The following is an 11,420-nucleotide window of genomic DNA, read 5'->3' on the forward strand; positions in this document are numbered from 1 at the left end:
CCTGCCCCGGTGAGCCCAGGCCCAGCCGAGGCCTAGCGTGTCTGTGGCACGGGGCTTAGCTGGGCCTGGGAGTCTGGGGGCCTGTTCTTAATCAGGGAGGTGGGCAGGGGGCAGAGTTCCAGGGACAGGAAGGCGGTGGCCTTTCCATTCTCTCTAAGGAGACTGACATGTTTGGGCATCAATGTTTGGAGAAGGTGAGGGTGGGGGGCAGGGATACTGTGCAAGAGGGAAAGAGAGGCGCACAGAGAGGCAGCCTCCTGGTGCCAAGTGGTGCTGGGTGCTGGGGGTGCTGGGCGTGCGGAAGGCACACAGGTGTTTGCCTCATTGCTGCGGGTTTCAGGGTGGTGGGCACTCACTGTGTGCTGGGGTCGGTGGGCTGGGACCCGTGTGGTGTGGGTGCCTGCATGGCTGGGCTCTGGTGGCACATGGGTGTGAGACGACCCACTGGTGGCTATGGCATTGCTCCACTGTAGGTGACTAGGACAGCATGTGACCCCATCATGATGTTTCTGTGGGGCAGCCTAGGAGTATGGCGGTAGATGAGGGACTAGGGCTGTTTTAAACTGTCCAGCTCTGATCTTGTGGGGCTGTGTAATTATCCCCCTGGATGTTGGTCTCTGTGTGTGAGCCTGGGAGTAAACGCATGTGTGGATGCAGAGTTTGGGACTCAGGCTGTGTGTGTGTGCGTGCGTGTGTGTATTGTTATTCTGGGTGTGACTGGGTATGTGAATGTGCAGCGGGGCTACCAGTCAGTCACCCGCCAGCTTCCCACTGCAAATGAGTCCTGTTCCCACTGAGGGTCATGCCCCACTGCCCTTCTGGGGACTCCTACCCCAAAGCCACAGGCCCTCTGGGCCTGAGGGAGGGAACCCTACAAGTCGTAAGCGCCTGTCTCTCTCCTAATCCTCTCACCCCCCGCTCCCTCCGACCATCCCCACAGACGGCAGGCTTCTACCTGCCCCCGGGCGTGAGGCAGGGGAGAGAAAGAGGAGCCAGCCCGCCTGCCCGCCGCCCCTCTGTCGTCTCTGCATTCAGACAAAGAGCTCACCCTGGTCTCTGTGGGCGTCTGGGAGACGCTGGGGGGATTAGCTGCCCGCGCCGCCCTCTCCCCACCTCATGCCAGCCCACCCGGCTGGCACCGACACCTCTGAGCCCAGGGGCGGTGCCCTCACCGCAGCCTCTCCAGCCCCGGAGGGTGTGTGTGTGTGTCCGTCCCCTGCCCCCACACCTTGGTGCCCCCATGAGAAGTGGGTCCTGGGGTACACACACTGCTGGCGGGGCCGTGTCTCCCCTGGGTTTCTACTTCTCTGTCACTCAGCACGTGCTCGGCAGGCCTACATGTGTGTCGGCACCCCTCTGTCTTTGAACCTCTCATTCCTGGTCCTTGCACCCCTCCCCCACAGTTGACTGCAGCTCCGACCTCCCATCCTTCCCCTTGCATTCCTGGGGGAAGGCGTGATCCGGCCAGCAAGCACTGCGAGCGAGAGAAGGCAGTGGGCGCCCCTCTGGTGAGGGCTCGGCGCACCCTAGCGAGGCGAAGCTGTCTGTTTCGGTGTGGGGTCAAAGGAGCTCGATGCAGGAGACTTGGGAATGACATCGGGTCTCGTGCTTCTGTGGCTTCTCCATCGGGAGCGTGACTAGTCTGTTAGTCGTGCCTCCTGACGTTGAGGCTTTAAGTCTAGCCTTTTCTTTGTATTGTGCAAAACCAGAAGTGATTTTCAAAGTTCTTTCACGTTTACTCCCATGGATTTTCTCAACAGGTGGGGCAGGTATTGCTATGTTTCCTATTTCAGAGGTGTTTAGATCAAGGCTCTGAGAAGTTAAAGAATTTACTCAAAATCACACAACTGGTGAGCAACAGAGCCAGGACGGAGCCCAGGGTCTTGCTCTGTAAGTGTCAAGGGAGACCCTTTGGACCCCTCCTAATCCCCATGGCTGGGCCTCTGCCTCCTCAGTACCCTGTCCCTGCCACCCTCGAAGAGTCTGCTGTTTCAGGAAACTATGGAATGGAGACAGGCCAGTGGGAGCTGGGTGAGATGACCTGGCCCCGCCTTGAGTCACACCCCATCCTGAAGCAATCAGGGCCCCATGGCATGGACAGTCCTTGCATCCATCCTGTGTTTTTGCAGGTATTTATGGATGCTCTATCAAAATATTATTCTGAGGTTTAGTCCCCTCCTGTCTCCTTTTATTTGGTCTTCAGTGGAGGCAATGAGGCACCAACCCCATTCCTTCCATTGAAGGGAAGCTGCCAAGCATGCCAAGAAGGAAGCTGGGCTTTCCCAATGACTGGGAAAGGGCATGGAGGTTAGGGATCTGGCTCCGTGCCTTCGGTATAAGAGATGATCAATATACGAAGATGGACATATAGTGGTGAGCGGGTGGATGAATATATAGAAGAGGGTGAATGCACAGGTGAGTTGGGTGGGGGATGCATGTGTCAGCTGGCAGGTGAATGGATGGATGGATAAATGAGCAGGTGGAATATGTGGATGGGTGAGTGGGTGGTGTTAGGATGGATGGGTGGGTGGGTATTTAGATAAATGGATATATGAGTGAATGGTTGAACGGATGGATTATTAGGTGTGTGGAGGATGTTGGATGGATAGATGGATGGAAGAGTAGGTGAATGGATGGATGCATGGAAGGATGGATAAATGGATGGAAGATTGAATGGATGGATGGACAGATGGATAGATGGATGTATGGAAGGGTAGAGATGGGAAAGTGGGTAGATAGGTGTGTGAGTGGATTTGTGGTAGAGATTTGGGAGCCTGGAGGAGCCTTTGAAAGACAGGCTATACACAGGGAATGAATTTTTCACAAGTATCTTGGTTTTGGTCAGCCCTCAATTCATCTGAACTGATGGAGAGAAACCATGTTATGGAAAAATCTAGAAGATGCTGGTTGGTTGCAACCTGATTTATATCACACTCAGGGGTGGGTTTTGGCTCTCCCCTATGAAGTCTGAGGGTCTGAACATTGTGTATGACGTGTCAGTCATACGCATAGGTATGGCTCATCTTGGGAGTCCAGCTCCTGCTTTCCTCTCAGCCTGCCATCATCTTTCTCCCTCCCATGCTGGGCAGGACGGCGTCTCCTCTCAGACAGTTACAGAGTGCAGTCAGTGTGCTGTGATTCTCCTGTAGCTCTCTGGTGGGCTCACTCCTTCTCTAGGGTCAGGGACAGTGGCTGGACTTCCTGAGGGTCTAGGGCTGTTCCTTCAGGTTTCTCTGAGGCTTAGTCAGCACTGGAGGAGTCCAGGACCACAGAGATTAGCCTGGCATCGGCCAGGTGGTGGGATGCTGACATAAACTTGATAGCGGCAGTGCTGCCCTGACAACAGAAAGTGGACACTGACCTGCTTTCCCGAATGAGAGGAGGCAAACGGAAGCTGTAACAAGACACATGGAGGTTAAATGCCAGGAGGGGGTGTGCTTGGCTGGGACATGGGGGGGGTGGGCTGTGGAATCATTTCTCTGTCTCCTCCCAGGTATCAGGCCTATTCTTGGCTTTAAGAGGAGTCTCTTTTGCCCTTCTCTTGGGGAAAATCTTCCCTTGGGGACTCTGGATGGCCTGGCTTCCATGACAATTATAGGAGCCTCACGCATTGAGAACCTGCTGGATGCCAGGCACTTTACATACATCATCATGTTTAATTCTCACAATATCCTTTCAAGGCAGGGCATATTTCTCCCATTTTACAGATGAGGAAACTGAGGCCCAGAATGATTAAAGAATGTGCCTGGTATTACCCATCAAGGAGGTCATAAAATCAGGATTCCTATTCAAGTCGACCTGACTTCTCTGCCACATGCCATCTCTCATGTCTGAGCCCACCACCCCTTCCCTGCAGTCTGGTCCAGCTGGTTAGAACGGGTTCAAGGAGCAGCAGTTGGAAGGACACACCAGAGGGATGTAGGTGTGGCCCTCAGAGAATGAGAAGGCTCGAGACCAAGGAGATGGGCTATAGCCAAGGACCTTTAAGTGTTTCTAGGGCTCTTGTACACAGACCTGCTGGCCTCTATTTGAAATAAGAGGCAGCATGAAGGATTTGGGTGAGACTACCAGCAGGACTTTCTGGCCTAGAGGGCTGTAGAACTCTGAAAAAGGCAGAAGAGGAAGGGCAGAAAAATACATTCTTTGGAGAAGGTGACCTATGGTGGTTCCAGCGCAGCTGATTTGCTGATTGAGACAAGGGGTGGCCAGAAGTCCTCTTGGGACATCCTCTTGCAGCCAAAAGAGGCCAAAATGGCCTGGGTGGGAGTTGGGAGTCTTGAGAGCTGACGCTTTCCGGATCCAAGGAAAGACCAATCATGGGGACTGGTGCTGGGATGCTGAAGCTGGAGCAGTTCAGAGCCCACCTCAGGATCCCAAAAGTGGGAACTGGGAGATGCCAGGACATATTTCTGGGGAGACAGGAAGGGGGTAGCTGCAGGAACCAGAAGGGAAGCCTGCCCCTCCCCAAGCCAGGCAGTCCCTGAGGCCAGAGGCCTGCCCTGCCCCTGGGGATGCTGAGAAGGCAGCAGGGATTCGTGGGAGCCTGAGCTCCAGGCCGGTGACCAGGTGACCAGACCTCTGGCCAGTCCCGAGCAGCTGGGTGGAGGGGAGCTGGCGGCTGGGGCAGGGAAGGGTGGAGACTGGGAGGTCCAGGTGGGCCGTGGCAGAGGGTGGCCCCTCCTGTGTCTCCCCTCGCCTGCTGGCCTCCCCCTTCTCCCTTTGATGCTTCTCACCACAGACTTCAAACAGGCTGCCCTCTGCTTCTGCCCGCCCGCCCATAATTAGAGCCTGGCTCAGGCTGCCTCTCACCCTCACTCCCTTCCCTGCTGTGGATCTGGCTCAGGCTCTCTGTCTTGCCTCTATCTCTCTACTTTCTCTCTCTTTCTCCAGCTCTCTCTTTCCTTCTCCTCCTGGTTCTCTGGCTCTCTGTGTCTCTGATCCTCTGTCTAGATCAGGGCCCAGCTCTAGTCTGGGCCCCAGGCTGCAGTTGCCATGGATGCACGCTCTCTCCCCCACATCCTCCCCTCCTCTGTCTCCTTCTGTGTGTTCGCACTCTGACTGGAGACTTGACTTCTCGGTCTTTATTGCCATACCTTCTCTCCATCTCTCCCAAGCTCTGTCTCCATCTCTCTCCTTTTTTTCTCCCTTATTTCTAATGTGATCTGCATCCCCTCGCCACCCTGAAGGTTGTCCTCATCTGTGCCTTTCCCACCCAGAACCTAGGGCTCAGGCCCCACGCCCTCCCTGGTGGAGACTGCCCCAGTGCAAGCCCGCAGGGCCGTGAGCTGGGCCAGCTCCAGGCTGTCCGCCTCCTCCCTGGTTGGTGCCCTCAGCTCCCAGCACAGCCCCTGTGACTCCTGCCCCTCCCTGGACTTCTTTCAGGCCCTTCCCACGTCTGGTTTTTCTGGCCAGGCTGACCTCCCACCCAGCGGGCCCCCTTTGTGGCCCTATGGCAGGCAGTGCCATGTCCATTCTCTTTCCCGGGAGAGGGCGGGGCTTGCTAGGAGCCTCTCCATGGCCTAATATGGGAAATGGGGGATTAAGAACCCTACACATCCCCTCCCCTCCAAGGCACTGGGGCTTGGGCTGCACCTTGACCCCTGCCGGGGCCCAGGTATCTCTAGCAGCATCTGCCCATCAGGTGTAAGGGCTTCATCCCCATCAGAGAAGAGGCTCACACTCCTCTCACTGTTAACCCCAGGGCACCTGGTGCCACAGACCCAGGTCCTCTTGGAGAGACTGGCCTTGAGGGGCAAGGCTTGGGCAGTGAGTGGTCTTGGTGTGGATAGACCCCCAGGGCTGACAGAGCCCTCCCTTGACGCTGCAGTTCTGGACTAGCCCCGGGGCCTCCCTGGGCCTGTTTCGCAAGGATGCCATGAGGAGGGGTGATACTAAGAAAGACATGACTAACCCCTAGGTTGGACTCCACGTTTTCCAGCTGACAGTGCCCTTTCCTGGTCATGTGGGAGCCTCGTGACCCCTGACAGGGGTGTGGAATGAGGTGGCCCCATCTTTCTACAGATGAGGACACTGAGGCACAGGGATGCCACGTGCCCTATCCAGGACCCCTCCTCAGGGGGAAGGCAAGCTGGCTGGACTGGGGGCTCAGGGCCCCGTGGGAGTCCAGGCTCCAGACAGTGGGGGCCAGGCAGGACACATGGCCCTGGCTGGGGCCTCACGTCCCTCAGGCCTGGGTAGTTCTGGCCAGTTCTAGGTTCTAGGCAAAGATGGGCGCCCACTGGGTGGCTGCGAACTCATGAGTCAAGGGGCTTCAGCAGGGACCCCGATTTGGGGCATTTCTGGACAGGACCCAGGAGAGGCCATGCCTGGGGGATGCTCAGGTGATCAGGAGCTCGAGAGGCTGGGGGAACACCCGCTCTGAATTGGCAGCCCAAGCATGCGTGACTGTGTGTGTGAGTGTGTGTGTGTGCACGGCTGTGAGGGAGTGTGTGATTCTGGGTGCGAGTGTGAGAGTGTGTACACGAGCATGAGTGACTGTGCGTGTGCGTGCACACGCTGTGTGCCTGGGAGCGAGGGTTCATGACTCCATAGATAAGGGTGTGAGAGGCTGTGGTTCGTGAGTGCCTGCAATCCTGTGAGGTCATTTCAAATGTGAATGAGTGAGAGGGTTGTGTCGGCGTGAGTCCTGAGTATGCGTGACGCGTGTGTGTGTGTATGTTTGTGTGTGGGAATTGACTTGGGTCTCTGATGCGGGAGGATCTATGTACACAGGTTTATATATAAACGTGAGCAAGAGCAGGAGGGCACAGATAGGTGTGGGTCCGTGTGCACGTGTGTGTGCATGCGTGTGCGGCTGTGTGAGCGGCGTGACGCCCAGGCTTTCTCCTCATCTTTAGGGTCAGCAGCATCACCCCCTCCCTCCCTCCTCTGTCCTCCCTCCCTGTCCCCTTCTTTCTCCCTTCCCTGCTCAGCCACCCTTTGGGGATCAAGTGCCAGGACCACTCCCCAATTCCAGAGGCACCCTGGGGACACTTTTTTCTCCCTTTGCCGGCAGGAAGGGGTCCTCAGAGCCGGGGTCGGGGGGGTTGGTTCGGGACTCTGAGGCCTGGGTCGGAGGAGGAGTGAAGTGCCTCCTGGCCTCTTTCTCCCCTCACCATCCTGAGGCCCAGGGTGGGAGTGGGATGACAGTGACTGTCCAGCGTCAGTGTCTGGGTCCCATTGGTCAGGGAGGCGGCTCCCAGGCCCGGGCGCTGGCTCCAGCCTCTGCCCTGCCAGCCTCTGCCTGAGCATCGCCGGCCCCTGCCTCTCCGGGCCTCAGTTCCTCACCTGTGAAGCTTCTCCTCCTGCTGCCTGGGTCTCAGCCTCCCCCCCAGCTGCCAACTTGGCAGGGCCCCCAGTCTGAGGTCCTTGGCAGGGGAGAAGCATGGAAGAGTGAGGGAGGGTTTTCTTTGCCTTTAGAAACTGGAGATTTGGGCTAGGGTGGGTGTGCTCTCCCCAGATGGACTTGTCCTAGCACACCTCTGCTGCAAGGGGGGATGGATCCCCGGGCTGGCCGTCTGAGGGAGACATTGCAGCACTGGTTCTGTGGAGCCCCAGTCTGAAGGCGGAGGAGTAGCTGTGGCCCAGGGAACCCCTCAGTTTGATGGGAGTGATGCGACACACTGGATACCCAGAGAGCTGGATCCACACAGCGAAATAAGCACACAATTCCCAGCCAGCCAGAACCACAAGATCCACAGTACTTACCGAGGGCTGGGCTGAAGACAGCTACTCAATTCTTTGAATAAATGAAAGGAAAAAAAGGAATGAAAGGAGGGAGGGAGGGAGGGAGGAAGGAAGGAAGGAAGGAAGGGAGAAAGGAAGGGAGGGAGGGAGGGAGGAAGGAGGGAAGGGTGGGTAGAGGGAGGACATCAGAGCGGGAAGGGACGGAGGGGACAGACGGAATTGAGCTGGGAGGCCCTGGGCAGCTTCCTGAAGGCAACTGGGATGCAGGGACAGCTGAGTCTTCACCCTGAAACTCTGGATGTTTGAGGCCTCTGGCATTTATTTTGAGCATCGAGGCCTCTCCAGGACCCTGGAGCCCTGCGTAGTTCGTTTCTCTTTCTGCCTCAGTCTCCCACTAATATTTTGGGGAGACCCCCTCCTGGAAGCCCAGAGGGCTGTGAAGGGTCCCCTTTCTGCCCCTCCTAGGAGAGGAAGCAGTGCCCTCAGCAGGGGGTGGTGGGGCCAGCCTGGGTTCCCTACCTTCTCAACAGCCACTCACTCCCCTGGGCCCACTCCCTCCCTCCCTCCCAGACCCAGGAAATCTTGGGGCAGGCACCTGCTCCCTGACACTGTCCAGCGGGTCCAGCCAGGGAGGCAAGGAGGTGAATGCCAGTGGAAAGGGCCCCTTGGTCATCCCTGTAGGGGGTCCTGTTGGGGAGCTCAGAAGGACAGGAGCCCCTGGGGGTGTCTGGCACCCACTCATTCCCAGGTAGCCTGCTTGGCTGCAGCCTCAAAACCAGGCTCAGAGAACTCCAGAGGTGAGTGGGAGGGTGGAAAGCAGATTCCAGGCCACTGCCCGCCCCCTGAACCATCCCAACCCCCACGTGGACCTGCTTTGCCTCCCTGTGCCCTGCTCTATGCCCTGGGCCTTGTCTCCAGATGGTGGGAGCGGGTCCTGAGACCTGAGGCTGGTCTTCCCCCATCAGCTGAGAAGCTCTGGAAGCAGGGAATGTGTGCCCCCCTCTGACTGGTTCCAGGAAGGGGAGGCATGTGTGACCAAGGATAGGCAGATCTAGAATTAAATCCTGATGGTAGATCAGCCCATTCCCTTCTTAGTAGAAGATCAAGGTTCTGGAGGGCTGAGTGTGGGCTGCCCCTTTGCCAGGTGTGGAAAGCTCATCTGATCCAAACCAGCTTGTATAGCAGTAGCTCCAATAGCTATATTTGCAATTGATTGATGCAACACATCTCAAGTAGGAACTACTTCAGTTTGTGATCACTTCACAGTTTGCACATTCACACACCCAACCTCATTTTGAGCCCCTGGCAGTCCTGAGACGCAGGCAGGAGTGGGGCCGTGCCCCCATCTGCAGGTGAGGAAATGGAGGAGGCCTTCTCGTTCAGGAAGTGTGCCAGGTTCTGGGATCTCAGGCCCCCTCTTCCCCACTCTCTTATTATTTATCACATTCGGGAAATAATTCGGTTTGGTCCTCGGAGCCAGGAAGGCCTTGGGTCCCTCGTGGGTAGGCTGTGCGTCTGGTTTAGACCAGGGGGACAGGGCCAGGGAAGAGCGGATGGGCTCACCTCAGCTGAGTGCAGACCCCTTCCCATTCCAGCACAGCCGTTCGCCCCTCAGGGCTGGGGCCACGGCAGTCTCAGGACTCAGGACCCCTTCTGAGGAAGTTCTGCATGCTTGCTGCCCTCTCTCCTCCAGGGACAGGGCCTGGTGGCCCCGGCCAGCATCTTGTGGGCTGCATCCTGCCTCTGGGGCTTGCTGGGGCTGGTGGGAGGTGTGGGGTCCAGGTCTGGCCCCAGACTCGGTGGGCTGCCCCTCCATGGGTGAGTGGGAGACGGGATCGGGTGCCATCTTACCCTGGAGGCTGAGTGCCAATGTGGCCCCCTGCTGGTGACTGGCCAGGCCACTGCAGAGCACATTTTTCTCTGGGTGACAGCCTCCTTCCCTCCCTGCCCCTGGCAAGAGACCCCTCCTCTTCAGGCCCACCCGACAACCCAGCCACCTCAACTCACCACCTCAGAGCTCTCCCTCCTCCTTCTCCCTTCCTGCTCTGTATTGAGCTGATACCAATGCCTGGCACCTAATAGGTACTTTACCCAGGTGATCTCATTAACTCTGCGGAGAAGAGGTATCATTAGCTCCCATTTTAGGGATGAGGAGCTGAGGCCCAAGAAGGTAGAGTGACTCACCCAAGGTCACACAGCTAGGTTGCTGGCAGAGGTGGGATTCAGTCTGTCAAGCTCCACGGAGGGTGTAGGTGGAAGAAATGCTGCAGAGGGAGCTTGGAGCTTGGGAAGGGCTTTGACTACTTCGATGAGAAGCCTCAGCTTGATTTTGTAGGTGAAGGGCTTTTAAACAGGAAAGTTACACAATAAGAGCAGAGACCCAGACTGCCTGGGTCCAAATCCTGCCCTGAAACCTAGCTGTGTGACTTTGGGCAAGTTACTTAACCTCTCTGTGCCTAGTTTTTTTAATTAGTAAAAAGGAAATGGTAATAGTGTCAACCTCATAGGCTTGCTAGGAGGATAGAGTCCATGAGCCTAAGGTGCTTTGGGCAGAGAGCAGTGCATGCTGCACACTATGCACCATGTGTTTGCATTAGTGCTGGTGGCTCCTAGCCAGACCCCTTCCTTCTCCCTTTCTCACCACCTTGCCCTGTCCCACACCCACCATCCTCTCTGAGGAATGAGAAATGCTGCCCTGAGCAAGGAACTGAGCCCGTGACCTGCCGTGGGCACAGGCCCCCATGTGCCCTGCCCATCTTTGCTATGGCCGCTAGGTGCCTGGTGGGCAGAAGTTATGTACACTTGACTCAGATGGGGAAAAGGGGGCAAAATGGAAAAGTCTGAAATAGCCTTCCTAGTGAATGGGCGTGGCTGCCAGCGTGCAGAAGAGGCACGAAGGGGCTGCCTCCTTGTCCAGGCTGTGGAGGGTCTTCAGGTGTTGGGGGAGGAGGAGTTGAGGCTGGCTTCCAGCAGGAGGACAGGGGTAGCTGGGCTGAGAAGGAGGGAAGGGTAGGAGAGGGAGAGGCGGGGGTGGGGGATGGGGGTGGGGGTGGGGGTGGGGGAATGGGGGCAAGTGAATGATGGGTGGGGGACGCGATTGAAACCTACCCTGGGGTGGGAGGCTGAGGACAGGCCTGCAGGCAGAGGAGGCTTGGTGAACAGATTGGTGGAGACACTGCCACCGCCCAGGTGTAGAGATGAAAGTGTCCACAGAGGCTCCCGCACCACCCTGGTGTGTCCCCTAATCCCTACTCACTCCTCCAGAGGCTGGGGCATTCTCCCCCGAGCTGCTTCGAGCTTCGTGGCTCCCTGGCCGGTCCCCCTCTCATCACTCAGGAGCATGCCCCACCCACCCCCAGCTGGAGCCAGGAATGGGGCTGTGGGCAAGGGGCTGGTCTCCTGGGTGACCCCAGCTGGAGAGGTGTCCCTGAGGGGCACGTGGCCATTCCTGATGGTGGTCAGGGGGTAGTGGGGTGAGGGGGGCTGGACAGGACCTCAGCTGCAGGAAAAGGGGGTTGTCCTCAGTGGGAATCAGTAGAAGAGCAGCTTGGTCCTTCTCTTCTTCCCTCCCTCCCTCTCCCTCCTTCCCATGTATTCTTTTTCTAGCTCTGAGTATAGTGCCTGACCCGTAGTAGACATTCAGTAATTATTTGAATTCATAAGTAGAGCTAAGGATGTGAATTGTATGGTTTCTGCTGATGACCTAATGCCAGGATCCAGTTCCTTGGGCTGTG

The sequence above is a fragment of the Eubalaena glacialis genome, chromosome 19 (genome assembly GCF_028564815.1).
Source record: "Eubalaena glacialis isolate mEubGla1 chromosome 19, mEubGla1.1.hap2.+ XY, whole genome shotgun sequence".
Taxonomy (NCBI): Eukaryota; Metazoa; Chordata; class Mammalia; order Artiodactyla; family Balaenidae; genus Eubalaena; species Eubalaena glacialis.